The following is a 27,886-nucleotide window of genomic DNA, read 5'->3' on the forward strand; positions in this document are numbered from 1 at the left end:
CCTAACCTAACCCTAATCCTAACCCTAACCCTAACACTAACCCCTAACCCTTACCCTAACCCTAACCCTAACTCTAACCCTAACCATTACCCTAACCCTAACCCTAACCCTAACCCTAACCCTAACCCTAACACTAACTGTAACTTTAACACTAAACTCTAAACCCTAAACCTAATCCACCCTAAACCTTAAAAAATCCTAAACCATAAACCTTATTCCCTAAACCCTAAATCTAACAATAAACCTAAACCTGATCCTAAATCTAACCCTAACCCTAACCCTAACCCTAAACCTAACCCTGACCCTAACACTAACCCTAATCCTAACATTAACCATAACCTTAACCCTAACCCTAACCCTAACCTTAACCCTAACCCTAACCCTAACCCTAACCCCTTAACCTTAATCCCTAAATCCTAAACCCTGAACAACCATAAATCCTAAACCCTGAACAACCCTAAATCATAAACCCTGAATAACCCTAAACACTAACCTTTAAACAACCCTAAACAACCCTAATCACTAAATCATAAACAACCCTAAACACTAAACCCTAAACAACCCTATACCCTAAACCTTAAACACTAAACCCTAAATAACCCTAAACCCTAAACCATTAACACATTACCCTAAACAACACTAAACACTAAACCCAAAACAACCCTAAAACCTAAACCTTAAACACTAAAACTTAAACAACCCTAAACCCTAAACACTAAAGCCTAAACAACCCTAAACTTTTAACCCTAAACACTATACCCTAAACAACCCTAAACCTTAAACAATCCTAAAGTCTAAACCCTAAACCCTTAACCTAAACCACCCTAAATCTTAAACAATCCTAAACCCTAAACCTTAAACCCTAAACACTAAACCCTAAACCCTAAACCTAACAATAACCATAACCCTAACCCTAACCCCTAACCTTACCCTAACCCTAACCCTAACCCTAATCCTAACCCTAACCCTAACCCTAACCCTAACCCTAACCCTAAACCTAATCCTAACCCTTACCCTAACCCTAACTTTAACCCTAACCCTAATCCTAACACTAAACCCAAAACCCTAAACCTAACCATAACCCTAAAACTAAACTTTAAATCCAAAACCTAATCTACCCTAAACCTTAAACAATTCTAAACCCTAAACCCTGAACCCTAAACCTAACCCTAACTCTAACCCTAACACTAACCATAACCCTAACACTAAATTGTAAACCCTAAAATTAAGTTAAGATAAACCTTAAACAATCCTAAACCCTAAACCTTAAACCCTAAACACTAAACCCTAAACCCTAAACCTAACAATAACCATAACCCTAACCCTAACCCCTAACCCTTACCCTAACCCTAACCCTAATCCTAACCCTAACCCTAACCCTAACCCTAAACCTAATTCTAACCCTAAACTTAACCCTAATCCTATCCTTAACCCTAACCCTATCCCTAACCTTAACCATAACACTAAACTCTAAACCCTAAACCTAATCCACCCTAAACCTTAAACAATCCTAAACCATAAACCTTAGACCCTAAATCCTAAATCTAACAATAAACCTAAACCTAACCCTAAATCTAACCGTAACCCTAACCCTAACCCTAAACCTTCCCTGACCCTAACACTAACCCTAACCCTAACCCTAACCCTAAACCTAACCCTAACCCTAATCCTAACACTAACCCTATTTCTAATTCTAACCCTAACACTAATCCTAAACTTAAACCTAATCCCGTAATAATAACCCTAACCCTAACACTAACCCTAACCCCTAACCCTAACCCTAACCCTAACCCTAACGTAACCCTAACCCTAACCCTAACCCTAACCCTAACCCTAACCCTAACCTAACCCTAACACTAACCCTAACCCTAACACAAACCCTAACACTAACCCCCTAACTTTTACCCTAACCCTAACCCTAATCCTAACCCTTACCATAACCCTAACCCTAACCCTAACCCCATCCCTAACCCTACCCCTAACCGTAACCATAACACTAAACTCTTATCCCTAAACCTAATCCACCCTAAACCTTAAACAATCCTAAACCATAAACCTTAAACCCTAAACCCTAAATCTAACAATAAACCTAAACCTAACCCTAAATCTAACCCTAACCCTATCCCTAACCCTAAACCTAACCCTGACCCTAACCCTAACACTAATCCTAACACTAACCATAACTCTGACCCTAACACTAACCTTAACCTTAACCCTAACCCAACCCTAACCCTAACCGTAACCATAATACTAAACTCTAAACCCTAAACCAAATCCACCCTTAAACTTAAACAATCAAAAACCGTAAACCTTAAACCCTAAACCCTAAATCTAACAATAAACCTAAACCTAACCCTAAATCTAACCCTAACCCTAAACATAAACCTGACCCAAACCCTAATCCTAACACTAATCATAACCCAAACACTAACCCTAACTATAACCCTAAAACTAACCCTAAACCTCACACTATCCCTAATCCTAACACTAAACCCTAAACTTTATATCTAACCCTAACCCTAACCCTACCCTTAACCTTAACCCTAACCATACTTCTAAACCTAACACTGACCCTAATCCTAACACTAACCCTATTTCTAATTCTAACCCTAACACTAATCCTAAACTAAAACCTAACCCCCTAATAATAACCCTAACACTAAACCTAACCCTAACCCTAACACTAACACTAACCCCTAACCCCTAACACTAACCCTAACCCAAACCCCTAACCCTAACCCTAACCATAACCTTAACCCTAACCCTAACCCTAACCCTATCCCTAACCCTAACCCTTATTCTAACACTAACACTAACCTTAACCCTAACCCTAACCTTAACCCTAACCCTAACCCTCACCTTAACCCTAAACCTAACCCTAACACTAACCCTAACACCCTAAATCCTAAACCCTAAACCCCGAAAAACCCTAAACACTAATTCCAAAAGCACCCTAAACCCTAAACTATAAACACTAAATGCTAAAAAACCCTAAACCCTAAACCCTAAACACTAAACCCTAAACAAGCCTAAACCCTAAAACCATTAACACTATACCCTAAACAACCCTAAACCCTTAACCCTAAACATTATACCCTAAACCCTAAAACACTATACAACCTTAAACCCTAAACCTTAAAATATCCTAAATCATAAATCCTGAACAAGCCTAAACACTAAATCATAAACAACCCTAAAAAAAGCTAAACAACTCTAAACGCTAAAACCTAAACAACCCTAAACATTAAACAATCTTAAACCCTAAACCCTATACCCTAAACCTAAACCACCCTAAAACTTAAACAATCCTAAACCCTAAACTTTAAACCATAAACCCTAAATTTTAAACCATAAGTCTAAGAATAACCATAACCCTAACCCTAACCCTAAACCTAACCTTAACCCCAACCCTAACCTTAACCCCATAACCCTAACCCTAACCTTAAGCCTAACATAACCCCATAACCTTAACTCTAACTTTAACTCTAACCCTAATGCTAACCCTAACCCTAACCTTAACCCCTTAACCTTAATCCCTAAATCCTAAACCCTGAACAACCATAAATCCTAAACCCTGAACAACCCTAAATCATAAACCCTGAATAACCCTAAACACTAACCTCTAAACAACCCTAAACAACCCTAATCACTAAACCATAAACAACCCTAAACACTAAACCCTAAACAACCCTATACCCTAAACCTTAAACACTAAACCCTAAATAACCCTAAACCCTAAACCATTAACACTATACCCTAAACAACACTAAACACTAAACCCAAAACAACCCTAAAACCTAAACCTTAAACACTAAACCTTAAACAACCCTAAACCCTAAACACTAAACCCTAAACAACCCTAAATTTTTAAACCTAAACACTATACCCTAAACAACCCTAAACCTTAAACAATCCTAAACTCTAAACCCTAAACCCTTAACCTAAACCACCCTAAATCTTAAACAATCCTAAACCCTAAACCTTAAACCCTAAACACTAAACCCTAAACCCTAACCCTAACCTAACCCTAACCCTAACCTAACCCTAACCCTAACCCTAACACTAACCGTAACCATAACACTAAACTCTAAAGCCTAAACCTAATCCACCCTAAACTTTAAACAATCCTAAACCATAAACCTTAAACCCTAAACCCTAAATCTAACAATAAACCTAAACCTGACCCTAAATCTAACCCTAACCCTAAACCTAACCCTGACCCTAACCGTAACCCTAATCCTAACACTAACCATAACCTTAACCCTAACCCTAACCCTAACCTTAACCCTAACCTTAACCCTAACCCTAAACCTTCCCTAACCCTAACCCTAACCCTAACCCTAAACCTAACCCTGACCCTAACCCTAACACTAACCCTATTTCTAATTCTAACCTTAACACTAATCCTAAACTTAAACCTAATCCCGTAATAATAACCCTAATCCTAACACTAACCCTAACCCCTAACCCTAACCCTAACCTTAACCCTAACCCTAACCTAACCCTAACCCTAACACAAACCCTAACACTAACCCCCTAACTTTTACCCTAACCCTAACCCTAACCCTAAACCTAACCCTACCATAACCCTAACCCTAACCCCATCCCTAACCCTACCCCTAACCGTAACCATAACACTAAACTCTAAACCCTAAACCTAATCCACCCTAAACCTTAAACAATCCTAAACCATAAACCTTAAACCCTAAACCCTAAATCTAACAATAAACCTAAACCTAACCCTAAATCTAACCCTAAACCTATCCCTAACCCTAAACCTAACCCTGACCCTAACACTAACCCTAACCTTAACCCTAACCCTAACCTTAACCCTAACTCTAACCCTAACCCTAACCGTAACCATAATACTAAACTCTAAACCCTAAACCAAATCCACCCTTAAACTTAAACAATCCTAAACCATAAACCTTAAACCCTAAACCCTAAATCTAACAATAAACCTAAACCTAACCCTAAATCTAACCCTAACCCTAAACATAAACCTGACCCAAACCCTAATACTAATCCTAACACTAATCATAACCCAAACACTAACCCTAACCCTAAAACTAACCCTAAACCTCACACTATCCCTAATCCTAACACTAAACCCTAAACTTTATATCTAACCCTAACCCTAACCCTACCCTTAACCTTAACCCTAACCATACTTCTAAACCTAACCCTGACCCTAATCCTAACACTAACCCTATTTCTAATTCTAACCCTAAAACTAATCGTAAACTAAAACCTAACCCCCTAATAATAACCCTAACACTAAACCTAACCCTAACCCTAACCCTAACCCCTAACCCCTAACACTAACCCTAACCCAAACCCCTAACACAAACCCTAACCCTAACCCTAACCTTAACCCTATCCCTAACCCTAAACCTTATTCTAACACTAACACTAACCTTAACCCTAACCCTAACCCTCACCCTAACCCTCACCTTAACCCTAAACCTAACCCTAACACTAACCCTAACACCCTAAATCCTAAACCCTAAACCCCGAAAAACCCTAAACACTAATTCCAAAAGCACCCTAAACCCTAAACTATAAACACTAAACGCTAAAAAACCCTAAACCCTAAACACTAAACCCTAAACAAGCCTAAACCCTAAAACCATTAACACTATACCCTAAACAACCCTAAACCCTTAACCCTAAACATTATACCCTAAACCCTAAAACACTATACAACCTTAAACCCTAAACCTTAAAATATCCTAAATCATAAATCCTGAACAAGCCTAAACACTAAATCATAAACAACCCTAAAAAACCCTAAACAACTCTAAACGCTAAAACCTAAACAACCCTAAACATTAAACAATCTTAAACCCTAAACCCTAAACCTAAACCACCCTAAAACTTAAACAATCCTAAACCCTAAACCTTAAACCATAAACCCTAAATTTTAAACCATAAGTCTAAGAATAACCATAATCCTAACCCTAACCCTAAACCTAACCCTAACACCAACCCTAACTTTAACCCTATAACCCTAACCCTAACCTTAAGCCTAACATAACCCCATAACCTTAACTCTAACCCTAACTCTAACCCTAATGCTAACCCTAACCTTAACCCCGTAACCTTAATCCCTAAATCCTAAACCCTGAACAACCATAAATCCTAAACTCTGAACAACCCTAAATCATAAACCCTGAATAACCCTAAACACTAACCTCTAAACAACCCTAAACAACCCTAATCACTAAACCATAAACAACCCTAAACACTAAACCCTAAACAACCCTATACCCTAAACCTTAAACACTAAACCCTAAATATCCCTAAACCCTAAACCATTAACACTATACCCTAAACAACACTAAACACTAAACCCAAAACAACCCTAAAACCTAAACCTTAAACACTAAACCTTAAACAACCCTAAACCCTAAACACTAAACCCTAAACAACCCTAAACTTTTAACCCTAAACACTATACCCTAAACAACCCTAAACCTTAAACAATCCTAAACTCTAAACCCTAAACCCTTAACCTAAACCACCCTAAATCTTAAACAATCATAAACCCTAAACCTTAAACCCTAAACACTAAACCCTAAACCCTAAACCTAACAATAACCATAACCCTAACCCTAACCCCTAACCCTAACCCTAACCCAAACCCTAACCTAATCCCTAACCCCCCCAACCCTAACCTTAACCCTAACCCTAACCCTAACCGTAACTCTAACCCTAACCCTAACCGTGTCCCGCGCAACCGTCTCGCCTGCAAGAACGACGCGGCACACAAAATAGAATCCTTCTGCGGTAAACTTTATTAATCTGGAAAAACCGGTACTTGCTTCACGTAACGAAAAAGACGGAGAAAACCAAGAGATCCAAGGAGACGAACAGGACGAACAAGCTCCACGAGACGGCCGAAAACCAACGGGAGAAAGAGAGGAAGAAGAGAAGAAGAGAGAGAGGAAGAGAGGAAGAAAGAGGCAGAAGAGAGGCTATCCAGCCCTTCCCCTATAAAGGGATCAGTCCTTGCCTTGGACGCGGAGCCCCCTGATTGGTTGAAACTCACCAGGCCCTATGACGCCACGGGAGAGGCGGAACTCATGAAGCGGAAGTTACCCAGCCTGTGCGCACATGGCTTGTTTACTGCTAACTCCAGCCAGATATCAGCGCCATCTTGTAATGGCGAATGCGTGGGAATGTGTGGGCGGCGCCCCACATCTCCCCCTATCTTTTATACTTTAAGCAAAGTAGGACACCCATATTAGGAGGGCGGAGATAGAGGTCAAATCCTCATTAAGGTGTATAAAGACCATGTACAGGAGTAACCGCTAGGCCTTTTGTAGCCCGCAGTACACCTGACCTGTCACTCTGCCGTTTTTCTGAGGGAGGGACACTGGGGCAGGAAACCCTCATACAAATGGCTTATCTCCCGGAGAATGCCCCGCGACCAGGGGTTTCTCAGTGCGATGCTAAGCTCGGCATCCCTCATGGGCTGCTCAAACCAGACACTCTAATCCTGTGCAATGAACCGAAGTTCTAGGAGTGCAAGAGCTGTCTGGCCGGCGACCTACTGCTTAAGCAAAGACAAACAGATATCGGCTGATGCTGCATGTTCTAGAGCGACAGGCGCTTGGGCAGTAACCACCTTGTCTCTTTTTTGTTTGGGCCTCGAGCTTACAAACCAGCCAGAGAAGCAACGCAAGTCCGCAGCAAAGGATTGCTCCCAAGAGTCCCACCCCCACCCAAGTTAGTATTGGGGGTGAAAAGGTTAGGGGAGACTGTAGCATCAAGTTCCACTGGAATTGGTTTCAGGAATGCCGACAGAATCGCCCATCTCGTCTCTTCTCTGGCTCTCTGGTTCCACCGAGTCAGGAGCAGGGCTGTCATCAGGAGTCTCTGCCGTTTTTCGCGTGAGCCTCTCGGGAACCCAGAAAGGATTATTTTCATCCTGAGGAAAAACACAAACAGCTCCCCTGGATCTTATCAACACAAGATCCGGTCCTTTCCATTCATTAGTTATGACATCTTTCCATTTTACCATCTCTTTTGGTTTATCCATGGGTAGGCAATGCCTTTCAGCTGCCGTATGGCCATGGTCATCAAGATTTAAAAAATTTAAGGTGAACAGTGCCATGGATACTGCTGTCCTAGGCACAGGGGGCAAAGCCTGCATAATCCCCCCTTTCTGTTTTATTAGATATGATTTAAGAGTGCGGTGAGCACGTTCCACAATACCTTGTCCTTGTGGATTATACGGCAAACCTGTAAGATGAGTCACAGCCATCTGGCTACAAAATTGTTGAAATTTTTGTGAGGTAAAAGCCGGTCCGTTGTCTGTCTTTAAGAACTTTGGCTTACCCCAGGCACTCCAAGCCTCCAAGCAATGTTGGATGGCATGTGAGGCCTTTTCTCCAGATAAGGGAGTGGCTACAATTATTCCTGAACAGGTATCAATGGATACATGTACATATTGCAGCTTACCAAAGGCGGGGACATGGGTAACGTCCATTTGCCATATTTGAAGAGGCTGGATGCCCCGAGGATTAACCCCCGAGTGGGGCGCAGGCAGAAACTGACTGCAATTTTGGCAATTGACAACAATATCGCGAGCCTGTTTTCTGGAAATGGAAAAGCGGCGCCGCAAAGTTTCGGAAGTTACATGAAAGTTTTTGTGAAAACTTTTAGCAGCCTCTAGCGGCGAAGACATGGCTACAGCAATTATTTTTGTAGCCCTGTCTGCCAAATCATTGCCTTGAGCCATAGGTCCTGGCAATCCAGAATGAGCTCTAATGTGAGTAATATAAAAGGGTGATCTTCTGGCTAGAAGGCAATTTTGAATTTGCGCAAAAATTGAGGCAACTCTGCTAGACGGTTTAATAATGCCAGCCGCCTCAAGCAAATTGACAGCATTAACAACATAAGATGAATCAGACACTATATTTATAGGCTCTGAAAAACGTTGTAAAACCTCAAGAACCACTAAACATTCTACCACCTGTGGGGAGGTTTCTGTATACTGCCTCGAGTAGACCTGACCGTTAACCACAAAAGCCCCCAGCCCAGTTTTGGAACCGTCAGTATAAATAACTAACCCTTCTTTTAGGGGACTACAGGACGTTACTTTGGGAAAAACAACAGGTTGAGTCAAAGCAAACTGTAAAATTGGATGTTTTGGGTAATGATTATCTATTCTTCCCGAAAAGGAAGTGACTAAGATAGCCCAATCATTTGAAGTGGCAGCAAGAGTGGAAACCTGCATGGCATTATAGGGAACAATTAACAGCTGTGGCTCACTGCCAAAATGCGTGATGGCAGATTTTAGCCCCCTCAGCGCTAATTGCGCCACAGCATCTGGATACCAGTCAATTATTTTAGCTGGCGAGGCATTAGGATGTACCCACAATAAGGGTCCTTGCTGCCAAAGCACTGCAGTAGGGAGCCGGTTTGTTTTAAAAACACATAATGAAAAAGGTTTATCATAATCTATGCGAACCAATTGTGCATCCTGTATAGCTTCTTCTACCAACTGTAACGCTCTTTCTGCTTGCGGGGTCAAACTTCTAGGTGAGGAAACATGCGGATCTCCTTCTAAAACATCGAATAAGGGTTTAAGTTCAGCAGAAGGAATCTTAAGAAAAGGTCTAAGCCAATTAATGTCTCCCAGTAATTTTTGAAAATCATTAAGAGTGTGGAGGTGATCCCTTCTTATCTCGAGCTTTTGAGGGACAATCCTATCAGTGAATAAATACCACAGACCCTAGGAATTGACCAGTATCAAAAATCTGGAGCTTTTCTGTGGCAATATATAGGCCCTTACTTTTTAGGGCCTGTAACAATATAGGAAATGCCTCTTTTAAAATCATCAAATTTTTGTGGCATAATGCAAGACGCACCTGTTTCTTTACTCTCTCTGGGAGGAATGAGAAGGCTTTTAAAGGTGCGCGTGTCTCATAAGGAGGGGCTACTGGTAAAGGAGGTGCTGTCGGGACAACTGGGGACAAGCGCGTGGGCCTATACTGCTCGTCAGGATAATATCCTTTTTCCTCATAACTAGCTGCTCCTTCATCTACCCCTGCCTCCTCTTCTGGGTCTAAGCCTTCTCGCTCATAATCATCATTATCTGAAGTCTCAAGGCTACCAATGTTAAGAGCCTCAAAGTCTTCTACAGGGTACAAGCTGACTCCCCTTTTCTTAACATTAGAGGGCATAAGGGAATGATAATCTGAAGGTTCGTGGGTAGCTACTCTCCCGCTATACCGCGTTTCTGGAGGTCCTTTTTCCTTAGGGGGATAATACCTTTTCCTGCGCGCGCCCATTCTCTCACTCTGTTCGGCTTCTGATAGCCTATCCTGCGCTTCACTCAATACCTCTTGCCCCGCAGCGACGGCGGGCCTACAACTCTCATCTCTTAAACAATTTTGTACCATCGTCCAAATGGCCATGGTTCCGGGCCCGAGGTTTCCAGCATTTTGCGCACAGTTTAATTCTCTACCCAATCTGTTCCATGAGGCTGGTGAGAGAGACCCAGAAACTGCAAACCAAGGGGCAGTACGCTCAACCTCTCTTACAAAACGCTGCAAGATGCGGGTGGGCAATTCTAAATCTCTCTGCTTAAGAATTGACTGCAGGGCTGTAATGGTCGAGTGTGACGAGCCCATCACAGCAATGTAATGCCCGCGGCTTATTTGCGTGGCGGCCCAAGGCGAAACTGAAAGGCAAGTCTCAGCGCGTTCTCGCTTTTTTTATCTACAAAGACTTATGGAACGCAGGGGAGCCTCTGCTTATCTACGTCCGACTTAAGCACAAAATTAACACCAGCCCCGTTGGACACAGAGGAAATTAAGAGGAAGAGAATAAAAACTGCACTGACGAAGACCGGAGCCTCTACAGGCCCTTCACACGGCCGTGGAGGATTTAAACCAAATTAAAGAAAGATCCAGGATCAGACATACCTTGCCGAACTAATCTCCCCGCAGTTCTGAATTCTGTGGTGCGGACGATGGAGTGGTCGAATTTCCCGGGTTTGAGGCACCAGATGTCCCGCGCAACCGTCTCGCCTGCAAGAACGACGCGGCACACAAAATAGAATCCTTCTGCGGTAAACTTTATTAATCTGGAAAAACTGGTACTTGCTTCACGTAACGAAAAGGACGGAGAAAACCAAGAGATCCAAGGAGACGAACAGGACGAACAAGCTCCACGAGACGGCCGAAAACCAACGGGAGAAAGAGAGGAAGAAGAGAGGAAGAGAGAGAGGAAGAGAGGAAGAAAGAGGCAGAAGAGAGGCTATCCAGCCCTTCCCCTATAAAGGGATCAGTCCTTGCCTTGGACGCGGAGCCCCCTGATTGGTTGAAACTCACCAGGCCCTATGACGCCACGGGAGAGGCGGAACTCATGAAGCAGAAGTTACCCAGCCTGTGCGCACATGGCTTGTTTACTGCTAACTCCAGCCAGATATCAGCGCCATCTTGTAATGGCGAATGCGTGGGAATGTGTGGGCGGCGCCCCACAGCCGGATATCAGCGCCATCTTGTAATGACGGAAGCGTGGGAATGTGTGGGCGGCGCCCCACACTGAATAACCCTAAACACTAACCTCTAAACAACCCTAAACAACCCTAATCACTAAACCATAAACAACCCTAAACACTAAACCCTAAACAACCCTATACCCTAAACCTTAAACACTAAACCCTAAATAACCCTAAACCCTAAACCATTAACACTATACCCTAAACAACACTAAACACTAAACCCAAAACAACCCTAAAACCTAAACCTTAAACACTAAACCTTAAACAACCCTAAACACTAAACCCTAAACAACCCTAAACTTTTAACCCTAAACACTATACCCTAAACAACCCTAAACCTTAAACAATCCTAAACTCTAAACCCTAAACCCTTAACCTAAACCACCCTAAATCTTAAACAATCCTAAACCCTAAACCTTAAACCCTAAACACTAAACCCTAAACCCTAAACCTAACAATAACCATAACCCTAACCCTAACCCCTAACCCTAACCCTAACCCTAACCCAAACCCTAACCTAAACCCTAACCCCCCAACCCTAACCTTAACCCTAACCCTAACCCTAACCGTAACTCTAACCCTAACCCTAACCGTAACTCTAACCCTAACCCTAACACTAACCCTAACCCTAACCTTAACCTAACCCTAACCCTAACCCTAAACCTAACCGTAACCATAACACTAAACTCTAAACCCTAAACCTAATGCACCCTAAACCTTAAACAATCCTAAACCATAAACCTTAAACCCTAAACCCTAAATCTAACAATAAACCTAAACCTAACCCTAAATCTAACACTAACCCTAACCGTAAACCTAAACCTACCCCTGACCCTAATCCAAAGCCTAATCCTAACAATAACCATAACCCAAACAAAGACTAACCCTAACCCTAAACCTAACCCTTACCCTAAACCTCACACTAACCCTATCCCTAACCCTAACCCTAACCCTAACCCTAACCCTAACACTATCCCTAACCCTAACCCTTACCCTAACACTAACACTAACCTTAACCCTAACCCTAACCTTAACCCTCACCCTAACCCTCACCCTAACCCTAAAACTAACCCTAAAACCCTAAATCCTAAACCCTAAACCCAGAAAATCCCTAAACACGAATTCCAAAAGCACCCTAAACCCTAAACTCTAAACACTAAACGCTAAAAAACCCTAAACCCTAAACCCTAAACACTAAACCCTAAACAAGCCTAAACCCTTAAACCATTAACACTATACCCTAAACAACCCTAAACTCTTGACCCTAAACATTATAGCCTAAACCCTAAAACACTCTACAACCTTAAACCCTAAACCTTAAAATATCCTAAATCATATATCCTGAACAACCCGAAACACTAAATCATAAACAACCCTAAAAAAACCTAAACAACTCTAAACGCTAAAACATAAACAACCCTAAACATTAAACAATCTTAAACGCTAAACCCTATACCCTAAACCTAAACCACCCTAAAACATAAACAATCCTAAACCCTAAAACTTAAACCATAAACCCTAAATTTTAAACCATAAATCTAAGAATAACCATAACCCTAACCCTAACCCTAAACCTAAACCTAACCCTAACCCCAACCCTAACCTTAACCCCATAACCCTAACCCTAACCTTAAGCCTAACATAACCACATAACCCTAACCCTAACCCTCACCCTAACCCTAACCCTAACCCTAACCCTAACCCTAACCCTAACCCCTAACCCCTAAACCTAACCCTAACCCTAACACTAACCTTACCCTAACCCTAACACTAACCCTAACCCCAACCCTAACCCTAACCCTAACCTTAACCCTAACCCTAACCTTAACCCTAACCTTAACCCTAACCCCTAACCCTTACCCTAACCCTAACCCTAACCCTAACCCTAAAACTAACCCTAACCCTAACCCTAACCGTAACCCTAACCCTAACCGTAACCCTAACCCTAACCCAAAACCTAACCCTAACCCTAACCTTAACCCTAAATCTAACCCTAACCCTAACCCTAACCCTAACCGTAACCATAACACTAAACTCTAAACCCTAAACCTAATCCACCCTAAACCTTAAACAATCCTAAACTATAAACCGTAGATTCTAAACCCTAAATCTAACAATAAACCTAAACCTAACCCTAAATTTAACCCTAACCCTAAACCCTTTCTGACCCTAACCCTAACCCTAACCTTAAGCCTAACATAACCACATAAACCTAACCCTAACCCTCACCCTAACCCTAACCCTAACCCTAACCCTAACCCTAACCCTAACCCTAACTCTAACCCTAACCCTAACCTTACCCTAACCCTAACCCTAACCCTAACCCTAACCCTAACCCTAACCTTAACCCTAACCCTAACCTTAACACTAACCTTAACCCTAACCGCTAACCCTTACCCTAACCCTAACCCTAACCCTAACCCTAAACCTAACCCTAATTCTAACCTTAACCCTAATACTAACCCTAACCCTAACCCTAACCGTAACCATAACACTAACCTCTAAACCCTAAATCTAATCCACCCTAAAACTTAAACAATCCTAAACCATAAACCGTAGACACTAAAACCTAAATCAAACAATAAACCTAAACCTAACCCTAAATCTAACCATAACCCTAAACACTCCCTGACCCTAACCCTAACCCTAACCCTAACCCTAAACCTAACCCTGACCCTAATCCTAACACTAAACCTATTTCTAATTCTAACCCTAACACTAATCCTAAACTTAAACCTAACACCCTAATAATAACCCTAACCATAACACTAACCCTAACCCCTAACCCTAACCCTAACCCTAAACTAACCCTAACCCTAACCCTAACCCTAACTCAAACCCTAACACTAACCCTCTAACTTTTACCCTAACCCTAACCCTAACCCTAACCCTAACCCTTACCATAACCCTAACCCTAACCCTAACTCTAACCCTAACCCTAACCCTAACCGTAACCATAATACTAAACTATAAACCCTAAACCAAATCCACCCTTAAACTTAAACAATCCTAAACCATAAACCTTAAACCCTAAACCCTAAATCTAACAATAAACCTAAACCTAACCCTAAATCTAACCCTAACCCTAAACATAAACCTGACCCAAACCCTAATCCTAATCCTAACACTAATCATAATCCAAACACTAACCCTAACCCTAACCCTAAAAAAAACCCTAAACCTCACACTATCCCTAATCCTAACACTAAACCCTAAACATTATATCTAACCCTAACCCTAACCCTACCCTTAACCTTAACCCTAACCATACTTCTAAACCTAACCCTGACCCTAATCCTAACACTAACCCTATTTCTAATTCTAACCCTAACACTAATCCTAAACTAAAACCTAACCCCCTAATAATAACCCTAACACTAAACCTAACCCTAACCCTAACCCTAACCCTAACCCTAACACTAACCCCTAACCCCTAACACTAACCCTAACCCAAACCCCTAACCCTAACCCTAAGCCTAACCCTAACCTTAACCCTAACCCTAACCCTAACCCTAACCCTATCCCTAACCCTAACCCTTATTCTAACACTAACACTAACCTTAACCCTAACCCTAACCTTAACCCTCACCCTAACCCTCACCTTAACCCTAAACCTAACCCTAACACTAACCCTAACACCCTAAATCCTAAACCCTAAACCCCGAAAAACCCTAAACACTAATTCCAAAAGCACCCTAAACCCTAAACTATAAACACTAAACGCTAAAAAACCCTAAACCCTAAACCCTAAACACTAAACCCTAAACAAGCCTAAACCCTAAATCCATTAACACTATACCCTAAAAAACCCGAAACCCTTAACCCTAAACATTATACCCTAAACCCTAAAACACTATACAAACTTAAACCCTAAACCTTAAAATATCCTAAATCATAAATCCTGAACAAGCCTAAACACTAAATCATAAACAACCCTAAAAAACCCTAAAGAACTCTAAACGCTAAAACCTAAACAACCCTAAACATTAAACAATCTTAAACCCTAAACCCTATACCCTAAACCTAAACCACCCTAAAACTTAAACAATCCTAAACCCTAAACCTTAAACCATAAAGCCTAAATTTTAAACCATAAGTCTAAGAATAACCATAACCCTAACCCTAACCCTAAACCTAAACCTAACCCTAACCCCAACCCTAACCTTAACCCCATAACCCTAACCCTAACCTTAAGCCTAACATAACCCCATAACCTTAACTCTAACCCTAACTCTAACCCTAATGCTAACCCTAACCATAACCCTAACCTTAACCCCTTAATCTTAATCCCTAAATCCTAAACCCTGAACAACCATAAATCCTAAACCCTGAACAACCCTAAATCATAAACCCTGAATAACCCTAAACACTAACCTCTAAACAACCCTAAACAACCCTAATCACTAAACCATAAACAACCCTAAACACTAAACCCTAAACAACCCTATACCCTAAACCTTAAACACTAAACCCTAAATAACCCTAAACCCTAAACCATTAACACTATACCCTAAACAACACTAAACACTCAACCCAAAACAACCCTAAAACCTAAACCTTAAACACTAAACCTTAAACAACCCTAAACCCTAAACACTAAACCCTAAACAACCCTAAACTTTTAAACCTAAACACTATACCCTAAACAACCCTAAACCTTAAACAATCCTAAACTCTAAACCCTAAACCCTTAACCTAAACCACCCTAAATCTTAAACAATCCTAAACCCTAAACCTTAAACCCTAAACACTAAACCATAAACCCTAACCCTAACCCTAACCCTAACCTAACCCTAACCCTAACCCTAACCCTAACCTAACCCTAACCCTAACCCTAACCCTAACCCTAACAAAAACCGTAACCATAACACTAAACTCTAAACCCTAAACCTAATCCACCCTAAACTTTAAACAATCCTAAACCCTAAACCTTAAACCCTAAACACTAAACCCTAAACCCTAAACCTAACAATAACCATAACCCTAACCCTAACCCCTAACCCTTACCCTAACCCTAACCCTAACCCTAACCCTAACCCTAACCCTAAACCTAACCCTAACCCTAACCCTAACCCTAAACCTAACTTTAACCCTAAACCTAATCCTAACCCTAACCTTAACCCTAATCCTAATCCTAACCCTAACTCTAACCCTAACCGTAACCATAACACTAAACTCTAAATACTAAACCTAATCCACCCTAAACCTTAAACAATCCTAAACCATAAACCTTAGACCCTAAATTCTAAATCTAACAATAAACCTAAACCTAACTCTAAATCTAACCCTAACCCTAACCCTAACCCTCAACCCTCCCTGACCCTAACCCTAACCCTAATCCTAACCCTAAACCTAAACCTAACCCTGACCCTAATCCTAACACTAACCCTATTTCTAATTCTAACCCTAACACTAATCCTAAACTTAAAACTAACCCCCTAATAATAACCCTAACCCTAACACTAACCCTAACCCCTAACCCTAACCCTAACCCTAACCCTAACCCTAACCCTAACCCTAACACTAACCCCTAACCCTTACCCTAACCCTAACCCTAAACCTAACCCTATCCATTACCCTAACCCTAACCATAAAGCTAACCCTAACCCTAACACTAACACTAACCGTAACCATACACTAAACTCTAAACCCTAAACCTAATCCACCTTAAACCTTAAACAATCCTAAACCATAAACCTTAAACCCTAAACCCTAAATCTAACAATAAACCTAAACCTGACCCTAAATCTAACCCTAATCCTAACCCTAACCCTAAACCTAACCCTGACCCTAAACCTAACCCTAATCCTAACACTAACCATAACCCTAACCCTAAGCCTAACACTAACCTTAACCCTAACCCTAACCCTAACCCTAACCCTAACCCTAACCCTAACACTAACCCTAACCCTAACCCTAACCCTATCCCTAACCCTAACCCTTACCCTAACACTAACACTAACCTTAACCCTAAACCTAACCTTAACCCTCACACTAACCCTCACCCTAACCCTCACCCTAACCCTAAACCTAACCCTAACACTAACCCTAACACCCTAAATCCTAAACCCTAAACCCAGAAAAACCCTAAACACTAATTCCAAAAGCACCCTAAACCCTAAACTCTAAACACTAAACGCTAAAAAACCCTAAACCCTAAACACTAAACACTAAACCATAAACAAGCCTAAACCCTTAAACCATTAACACTATACCCTAAACAACCCTAAACTCTTAACCCTAAACATTATAGCCTAAACCCTAAAATACTATACAAACTTAAACGCTAAACCTTAAAATATCCTAAATCATAAATCCTGAACAACCCTAAACACTAAATCATAAACAACCCTAAAAAAACCTAAACAACTCTAAACGCTAAAACATAAACAACCCTAAACATTAAACAATCTTAAACGCTAAACCCTATACTCTAAACCTAAACCACCCTAAAACTTAAACAATCCTAAACCCTAAACCTTAAACCATAAACCGTAAATTTTAAACCATAAATCTAAGAATAACCATAACCCTAACCCTAACCCTAAACCTAAACCTAACCCTAACCCTAACCCTATCCTTAAGCCTAACATAACCACATAACCCTAACCCTAACCCTCACCCTAACCCTAACCCTAACCCTAACCCTAACACTAACCCTAACCCTAACCCCTAACCCCTAACACTAACCCTAACCCTAACCCGAACCCTAACCTTACCCTAACCCTAACCCTAACCCTAACCCTAACCCTAACCCTAACCCTAAACCTAACCCTAACTTTAACCCTAACACTAACCCTAACCCCTAACCCTTACCCTAACCCTAACCCTAACCCTAACCCTAACACTAACCCTAACCCTAAACCTAAACCTGACCCTAACCTTAACCCTAATCCTAACACTAATCATAACCCAAACACTAACCCTAACCCTAACCCTAAAGCTAACCCTAAAACTCACACTATCCCTAATCCTAACACTAAAACCTAAACTTTAAATCTAACCCTAACCCTAACCCTACCCTTAACCCTAACCCTAACCCTATCCCTTAACCTAACCCTGACCCTAATCCTACCAATAACCCTATTTCTAATTCTAACCCTAACACTAATCCTAAACTAAAACCAAACCCCCTAATAATAACCCTAACACTAAACCTAACCCTAACGCTAACCCTAACCCTAACCCTAACACTAACCCCTAACCCCTAACACTAACACTAACCCTAACCCCTAACCCTAACCCTAACCTTAACCCTAACCCTAACCCTAACCCTATCCCTAACCCTAACCCTTACCCTAACACTAACACTAACCTTAACCCTAACCCTAAAATTAACCCTCACCCTAACCCTCACCTTAACCCTAAACCTAACCCTATCACTAACCCTAACACCCTAAATCCTAAACCTTAAACCCCGAAAAACCCTAAACACTAATTCCAAAAGCACCCTAAACCCTAAACTATAAACACTAAACCCTAAAAAACCCTAAACCCTAAACCCTAAACACTAAACCCTAAACAAGCCTAAACCCTAAAACCATTAACACTATACCCTAAACAACCCTAAAGCCTTAACCCTAAACATTATACCCTAAACCCTAAAACACTATACAACCTTAAACCCTAAACCTTAAAATATCCTAAATCATAAATCCTGAACAACCCTAAACACTAAATTATAAACAACCCTAAAAAACCCTAAACAACTCTAACCGCTAAAACCTAAACAACCCTAACCATTAAACGATCTTAAACGCTAAATTCTATACCCTAAACCTAAACCACCCTAAAACTTAAACAATCCTAAACCCTAAACCTTAAACCATAAACCCTAAATTTTAAACCATAAGTCTAAGAATAACCATAACCCTAACCCTAACCCTAAACCTAAACCTAACCCTAACCCCAACCCTAACCTTAACCCCATAACCCTAACCCTAACCTTAAGCCTAACATAACCCCATAACCTTAACTCTAACCCTAACTCTAACCCTAACTCTAACCCTAATGCTAACCCTAACCCTAACCCTAACCCTAACCCTAACCCTAACCCCTTAACCTTAATCCCTAAATCCTAAACCCTGAAGAACCATAAATCCTAAACCCTGAACAACCCTAAATCATAAACCCTGAATAACCCTAAACACTAACCTCTAAACAACCCTAAACAACCCTAATCACTAAACCATAAACAACCCTAAACACTAAACCCTAAACAACCCTATACCCTAAACCTTAAACACTAAACCCTAAATAACCCTAAACCCTAAACCATTAACACTATACCCTAAACAACACTAAACACTAAACCCAAAACAACCCTAAAACCTAAACACTAAACCTTAAACAACCCTAAATTTTAACCCTAAACACTATACCCTAAACAACCCTAAAACTTAAACAATCCTAAACTCTAAACCCTAAACCCTTAACCTAAACCACCCTAAATCTTAAACAATCCTAAACCCTAAACCTTAAACCCTAAACACTAAACCCTAAACCCTAAACCTAAGAATAACCATAACCCTAACCCTAACACCTAACCCTTACCCTAACCCTAACCCTGACCCTAATCCTAACCCTAACCCTAACCCTAAACCTAACCCTAAACCTAAACCTTATCCTAACCCTAACCTTAACCCTAATCCTAACCCTAACCCTAACCCTAACCCGAACCGTAACCATAACACTAAACTCTAAACCCTAAACCTAATCCACCCTAAACCTTAAACAATCCTAAACCATAAACCTTAGACCCTAAATCCTAAATCTAACAATAAACCTAAACCTAACCCTAAATATAACCCTAACCCTAACCCTAACCCTAAACCCTCCCTGACCCTAACCCACACCCTAACCCTAACCCTAACCCTAAACCTAACCCTGACCCTAATCCTAACACTAACCCTATTTCTAATTCTAACCCTAACACTAATCCTAAACTTAAACCTAACCCCCTAATAATAACCCTAACCATAACACTAACCCTAAACCCTAACCCTAACGGTAACCCTAACCCTAACCCTAACCTAACCCTAACCCTAACCCTAACCCTAACCGTAACCCTTACCCTAACCCTAACCCTAACCCTAACCCTAACTCTAACCCTAACCCTAACACTAACCTTAACCATAACACTAAACTCTAAACCTTAACCTAATCCACCCTAAACCTTAAACAATCCTAAACCATAAACCTTAAACCCTAAACCCTACATCTAACAATAAACCTAAACCTGACCCTAAATCTAACCCTAACCCTAACCCTAACCCTAAACCTAACCCTGACCCTAACCTTAACCCTAATCCTAACACTAACCATAACCCTAACCCTAACCCTAACCCTAACCTTAACCCTAAACCTAACCCTAACCCTAACCCTAACCCTAATCCTAACCCTAACACTAACCCCTTAACATTAATCCCTAAATCCTAAACCCTGAACAACCATAAATCCTAAACCCTGAACAAACCTAAATCATAAACCCTGAATAACCCTAAACACTAACCTCTAAACAACCCTAAACAACCCTAATCACTAAACCATAAACAACCCTAAACACTAAACCCTAAACAACCCTATACCCTAAACCTTAAACACTAAACCCTAAATAACCCTAAAACCTAAACCATTAACACTATACCCTAAACAACACTAAACACTAAACCCAAAACAACCCTAAAACCTAAACCTTAAACACTAAACCTTAAACAACCCTAAACCCTAAACAATAAACCCTAAACAACCCTAAACTTTTAATCCGAAACACTATACCCTAAACAACCCTAAACCTTAAACAATCCTAAACTCTAAACCCTAAACCCTTAACCTAAACCACCCTAAATCTTAAACAATCCTAAACCCTAAACCTTAAACCCTAAACACTAAACCCTAAACCCTAAACCTAACAATAACCATAACCCTAACCCTAACCCCTAACCCTTACCCTAACCCTAACCCTAACCCTAATCCTAACCCTAACCCTAACCCTAACCCTAACCCTAACCCTAACCCTAACCGTAACCATAACACTAAACTCTAAACCCTAAACCTAATCCACCCTAAACCTAAAACAATCCTAAACCATAAACCTTAGACCCTAAATCCTAAATCTAACAATAAACCTAAACCTAACCCTAAATCTAACCCTAACCCTAACCCTAACCCTAAACCCTCCCTGACCCTAACCCTAACCCTAACCCTAACCCTAAACCTAACCCTGACCCTAATCCTAACACTAACCCTATTTCTAATTCTAACCCTAACACTAATCCTAAACTTAAACCTAACCCCCTAATAATAACCCTAACCCTAACACTAACTAACCCTAACCCCTAACCCTAACCCTAACCTAACCCTAACCCTAACCCTAACCCTAACACAAACCCTAACACTAACCCCCTAACTTTTACCATAACCCTAACCCTAACCCTAAACCTAACCCTTACTATAACCCTAACCCTAACCCTAACCCCATCCCTAACCCTAACCCTAACCGTAACCATAACACTAAACTCTAAACCCTAAACCTAATCCACCCTAAACCTTAAACAATCCTAAACCATAAACCTTAAACCCTAAATCTAACAATAAACCTAAACCTAACCCTAAATCTAACCCTAACCCTATCCCTAACAATAAACCTAACCCTGACCCTAACCCTAACCCTAATCCTAACAGTAACCATAACCCTAACCCTAACACTAACCCTAACCTTAACCCTAACCCTAACCCTAACCCTAACTCTAACCCTAACCCTAACCCTAACCGTAACATTAATACTAAACTCTAAACCCTAAACCTAATCTACCCTTAAACTTAAACAATCCTAATCCATTAACCTTAAACCCTAAACCCTAAATCTAACAATAAACCTAAACCTAACCCTAAATCTAACCCTAACCCTAACCCTAACCCTAAACATAAACCTGACCCTTACCCTAATCCTAATCCTAACACTAATCATAACCCAAACACTAACCCTAACCCTAACCCTAAACCTAACCCTAAACCTCACACTATCCCTAATCCTAACACTAAACCCTAAACTTTAAATCTAACCCTAACCCTAATCCTACCCTTAACCCTAACCCTAACCATATTTCTAAACCTAACCCTGACCCTAATCCTAACACTAACCCTATTTCTAATTCTAACCCTAACACTAATCCTAAACTAAAACCTAACCCCCTAATAATAAACCTAACACTAAACCTAACCCTAACCCTAATCCTAACACTAACCCTAACACTAACCCCTAACTTCTAACACTAACCCTAACCCAAACCCCTAACCCTAACCCTAACCCTAACCCTAACCTTAACCCTAACCCTAACCCTAACCCTAACCCTAACACTATCCCTAACCCTAACCCTTATTCTAACACTAACACTAACCTTAACCCTAACCCTAACCTTAACCCTCACCCTAACCCTCACCTTAACCCTAAACCTAACCCTAACACTAACCCTAACACCCTAAATCCTAAACCCTAAACCCCGAAAAACCCTAAACACTAATTCCAAAAGCACCCTAAACCCTAAACTATAAACACTAAACGCTAAAAAACCCTAAACACTAAACCCTAAATACTAAACCCTAAACAAGCCTAAACCCTAAAACCATTAACACTATACCCTAAACAACCCTAAACCCTTAACCCTAAACATTATACCCTAAACCCTAAAACACTATACAACCTTAAACCCTAAACCTTAAAATATCCTAAATCATAAATCCTGAACAAGCCTAAACACTAAATCATAAACAACCCTAAAAAACCCTAAATAACTCTAAACGCTAAAACCTAAACAAGCTAAACATTAAACAATCTTAAACGCTAAACCCTATACCCTAAACCTAAACCACCCTAAAACTTAAACAATCCTAAACCCTAAACCTTAAACCATAAACCCTAAATTTTAAACCATAAATCTAAGAATAACCATAACCCTAACCCTAACCCTAAACCTAAACCTAACCCTAACCCCAACCCTAACCTTAACCCCATAACCCTAACCCTAACTTTAAGCCTAACATAACCCCATAACCTAAACTCTAACCCTAACTCTAACCCTAATGCTAACCCTAACCCTAACCCTAACCCTAACCTTAACCGCTTAACCTTAATCCCTAAATCCTAAACCCTGAACAACCATAAATCCTAAACCCTGAACAACCCTAAATCATAAACCCTGAATAACCCTAAACACTAACCTCTAAACAACCCTAAAAAACCTTAATCACTAAACCATAAACAACCCTAAACACTAAACCCTAAACAACCCTATACCCTAAACCCTAAACACTAAAGCCTAAATAACCCTAAACCCTAAACCATTAACACTATACCCTAAACAACACTAAACACTAAACCCAAAACAACCCTAAAACCTAAACCTTAAACACTAAACCTTAAACAACCCTAAACCCTAAACACTAAACCCTAAACAACCCTAAACTTTTAACCCTAAACACTATACCCTAAACAACCCTAAACCTTGAACAATCCTAAACTCTAAACCCTAAACCCTTAACCTAAACCACCCTAAATCTTAAACAATCCTAAACCCTAAACCATAAACCTTAAACACTAAACCCTGAACCCTAAACCTAACAATAACCATAACCCTAACCCTAACCCCAAACCCTTACCCTAACCCTAACCCTAACCCTAACCCTAATCCTAACCCTAACCCTAAACCTAACCCTAACCCTAATCCTAACTCTAACCCTAACCCTAATCCTAACCCTAACCTTAACCCTAATCCTAACCCTAACCCTAACCCTAACCGTAACCAAAACACTAAACTCTAAACCCTAAACCTAATCCACCCTAAACCTTAAACAATCCTAAACCATAAACCTTAGACCTTAAATCCTAAATCTAGCAATAAACCTAAACCTAACCCTAAATCTAACCCTAACCCTAACCCTAACCCTAAACCCTCCCTGACCTTAACCCTAACCCTAACCCTAACCCTAAACCTAACCATGACCCTAATCCTAACACTAACCCTATTTCTAATTGTAACCCTAACACTAATCCTAAACTTAAACCTAACACCCTAATAATAACCCTAAACCTAACACTAACCCTAACCCCTAATCCTAACCCTAACCCTAACCCTAACCCTAACCCTAACCCTAACACTAACCCCTAACCCTTACCCTAACTCTAACCCTAACCCTAACCCTATTCATTACTCTAACCCTAACCCTAACCCTAACCCTAACCCTAACACTAACCGTAACCATAACACTAAACTCTAAACACTAAAACTAATCCACCCTAAACCTTAAACAATCCTAAACCATAAACCTTAAACCCTAAACCCTAAATCTAACAATAAACCTAAACCTGACCCTAAATCTAACCCTAACCCTAACCCTAACCCTAAACCTAACCCTGACCCTAACCCTAACCCTAATCCTAACACTAACCATAACCCTAACCCTAACCCTAACCCTAACCTTAACCCTAACCCTAACCCTAACCCTAACCCTAACCCTAACCCTAACCCTAACCCTAACCCTAACCCTAAACCTAATCCTAACCCTTACCATAACCCGAACTTTAACCCTAACCCTAATCCTAACACTAAACCCTAAACCCTAAACCTAACCCTAACCCTAAAACTAAACTTTAAATCCTAAACCTAATCTACCCTAAACCTTAAACAATCCTAAACTCTAAACCCTGAACCCTAAACCTAACCCTAACCCTAACCCTAACACTAACCATAACCCTAACACTAAATTGTAAACCCTAAATTTAAGTTACGATAAACCTTAAACAATCCTAAACCCTAAACCTTAAACCCTAAACACTAAACCCAAAACCCTAAACCTAACAATAACCATAACCCTAACCCTAACCCCTAACCCTTACCCTAACCCTAACCCTAACCCTAATCCTAACCCTAACCCTAAACCTAAACCTAATCCTAACCCTAACCTTAACACTAATCCTAACCCTAACCCTAACCCTAACCCTAACCGTAACCATAACACTAAACTCTAAACCCTAAACCTAATCCACCCTAAACCTTAAACAATCCTAAACCATAAACCTTAGACCCTAAATCCTAAATCTAACAATAAACCTAAACCTAACCCTAAATCTAACCCTAACCCTAACCCTAACCCTAAACCCTCCCTGACCCTAACCCTAACCCTAACCCTAACCCTAATCCTAAACCTAACCCTGACCCTAATCCTAACACTAACCCTATTTCTAATTCTAACCCTAACACTAATCCTAAACTTAAACCTAACCCCCTAATTATAACCCTAACCCTAACACTAACCCTAACCCCTAATCCTAACCCTAACCCTAACCCTAACCTAACCCTAAACCTAACCCTAACCCTAACCCTAACCCTAACCTAACCCTAACCCTAACCCTAACACAAACCCTAACACTAACCCCCTAACTTTTACCCTTACCCTAACCCTAACCCTAAACCTAACCCTTACCATAACCCTAACACTAACCCTAACCCCATCCCTAACCCTACCCCCTAACCGTAACCATAACACTAAACTCTAAACCCTAAACCTAATCCACCCTAAACCTTAAACAATCCTAAACCATAAACCTTAAACCCTAAACCCTAAATCTAACAATAAACCTAAACCTAACCCTAAATCTAACCCTAACCCTATCCCTAAACCTAAACCTAACCCTGACCCTAACCCTAACCCTAATCCTAACACTAACCATAACCATAACCCTAACACTAACCCTAACCTTAACCCTAACCCTAACCCTAACCCTAACTCTAACCCTAACCCTAACCCTAACCGTAACCATAATACTAAACTCTAAACCCTAAACCTAATCCACCCTTAAACTTAAACAATCCTAAACCATAAACCTTAAACCCTAAACCCTAAATCTAACAATAAACCTAAACCTAACCCTAAATCTAACCCTAACCCTAACCCTAACCTTAAACATAAACCTGACCCTAACCCTAATCCTAATCCTAACACTAATCATAACCCAAACACTAACCCTAACCCTAACCCGAAAACTAACCCTAAACCTCACACTATCCCTAAACCTAACACTAAACCCTAATCTTTAAATCTAACCCTAACCCTAAACCTACCCTTAACCCTAACCCTAACCATACTTCTAAACCTAACCCTGACCCTAATCCTAACACTAACCCTATTTCTAATTCTAACCCTAACACTAATTCTAAACTAAAACCTAACCCCCTAATAATAACCCTAACCCTAACACTAAACCTAACCCTAACCCTAACCCTAACCCTAACCCTAACACTAACCCCTAACCCCTAACACTAACCCTAACCCAAACCCCTAACCCTAACCCTAACCCTAACCATAACCTTAACCCAAACCCTAACCCTAACCCTAACCCTATCCCTAACCCTAACCCTTATTCTAACACTAACACTAACCTTAACCCTAACCCTAACCTTAACCCTCACCCTAACCCTCACCTTAACCCTAAACCTAACCCTAACACTAACCCTAACACCCTAAATCCTAAACCCTAAACCCCGAAAAACCCTAAACACTAATTCCAAAAGCACCCTAAACCCTAAACTATAAACACTAAACGCTAAAAAACCCTAAACCCTAAACCCTAAACACTAAACCCTAAACAAGCCTAAACCCTAAAACCATTAACACTATACCCTAAACAACCCTAAACCCTTAACCCTCAACATTATACCCTAAACCCTAAAACACTATACAACCTTAAACCCTAAACCTTAAAATATCCTAAATCATAAATCCTGAACAAGCCTAAACACTAAATCATATACAACCCTAAAAAACCTTTAACAACTCTAAACGCTAAAACCTAAACAACCCTAACCATTAAACAATCTTAAACGCTAACCCTATACCCTAAACCTAAACCACCCTAAAACTTAAACAATCCTAAACCCTAAACCTTAAACCATAAACCCTAAATTTTGAACCATAAATCTAAGAATAACCATAACCCTAACCCTAACCCTAACCCTAAACCTAACCCTAACCCCAACCCTAACCTTAACCCCATAACCCTAACCCTAACCTTAAGACTAACATAACCCCATAACCCTAACTCTAACCCTAACTCTAACCCTAATGCTAACCCTAACCCTAACCCTAACCCTAAACCTAACCCCTTAACGTTAATCCCTAAATCCTAAACCCTGAACAACCATAAATCCTAAACCCTGAACAACCCTAAAACATAAACCCTGAATAACCCTAAACACTAACCTCTAAACAACCCTAAACAACCCTAATCACTAAACCATAAACAACCCTAAACACTAAACCCTAAACAACCCTATACCCTAAACCGTAAACACTAAACCCTAAATAACCCTA

The sequence above is a fragment of the Micromys minutus genome (genome assembly GCF_963924665.1).
Source record: "Micromys minutus genome assembly, chromosome: 28".
In the NCBI taxonomy this organism is placed as follows: domain Eukaryota; kingdom Metazoa; phylum Chordata; class Mammalia; order Rodentia; family Muridae; genus Micromys; species Micromys minutus.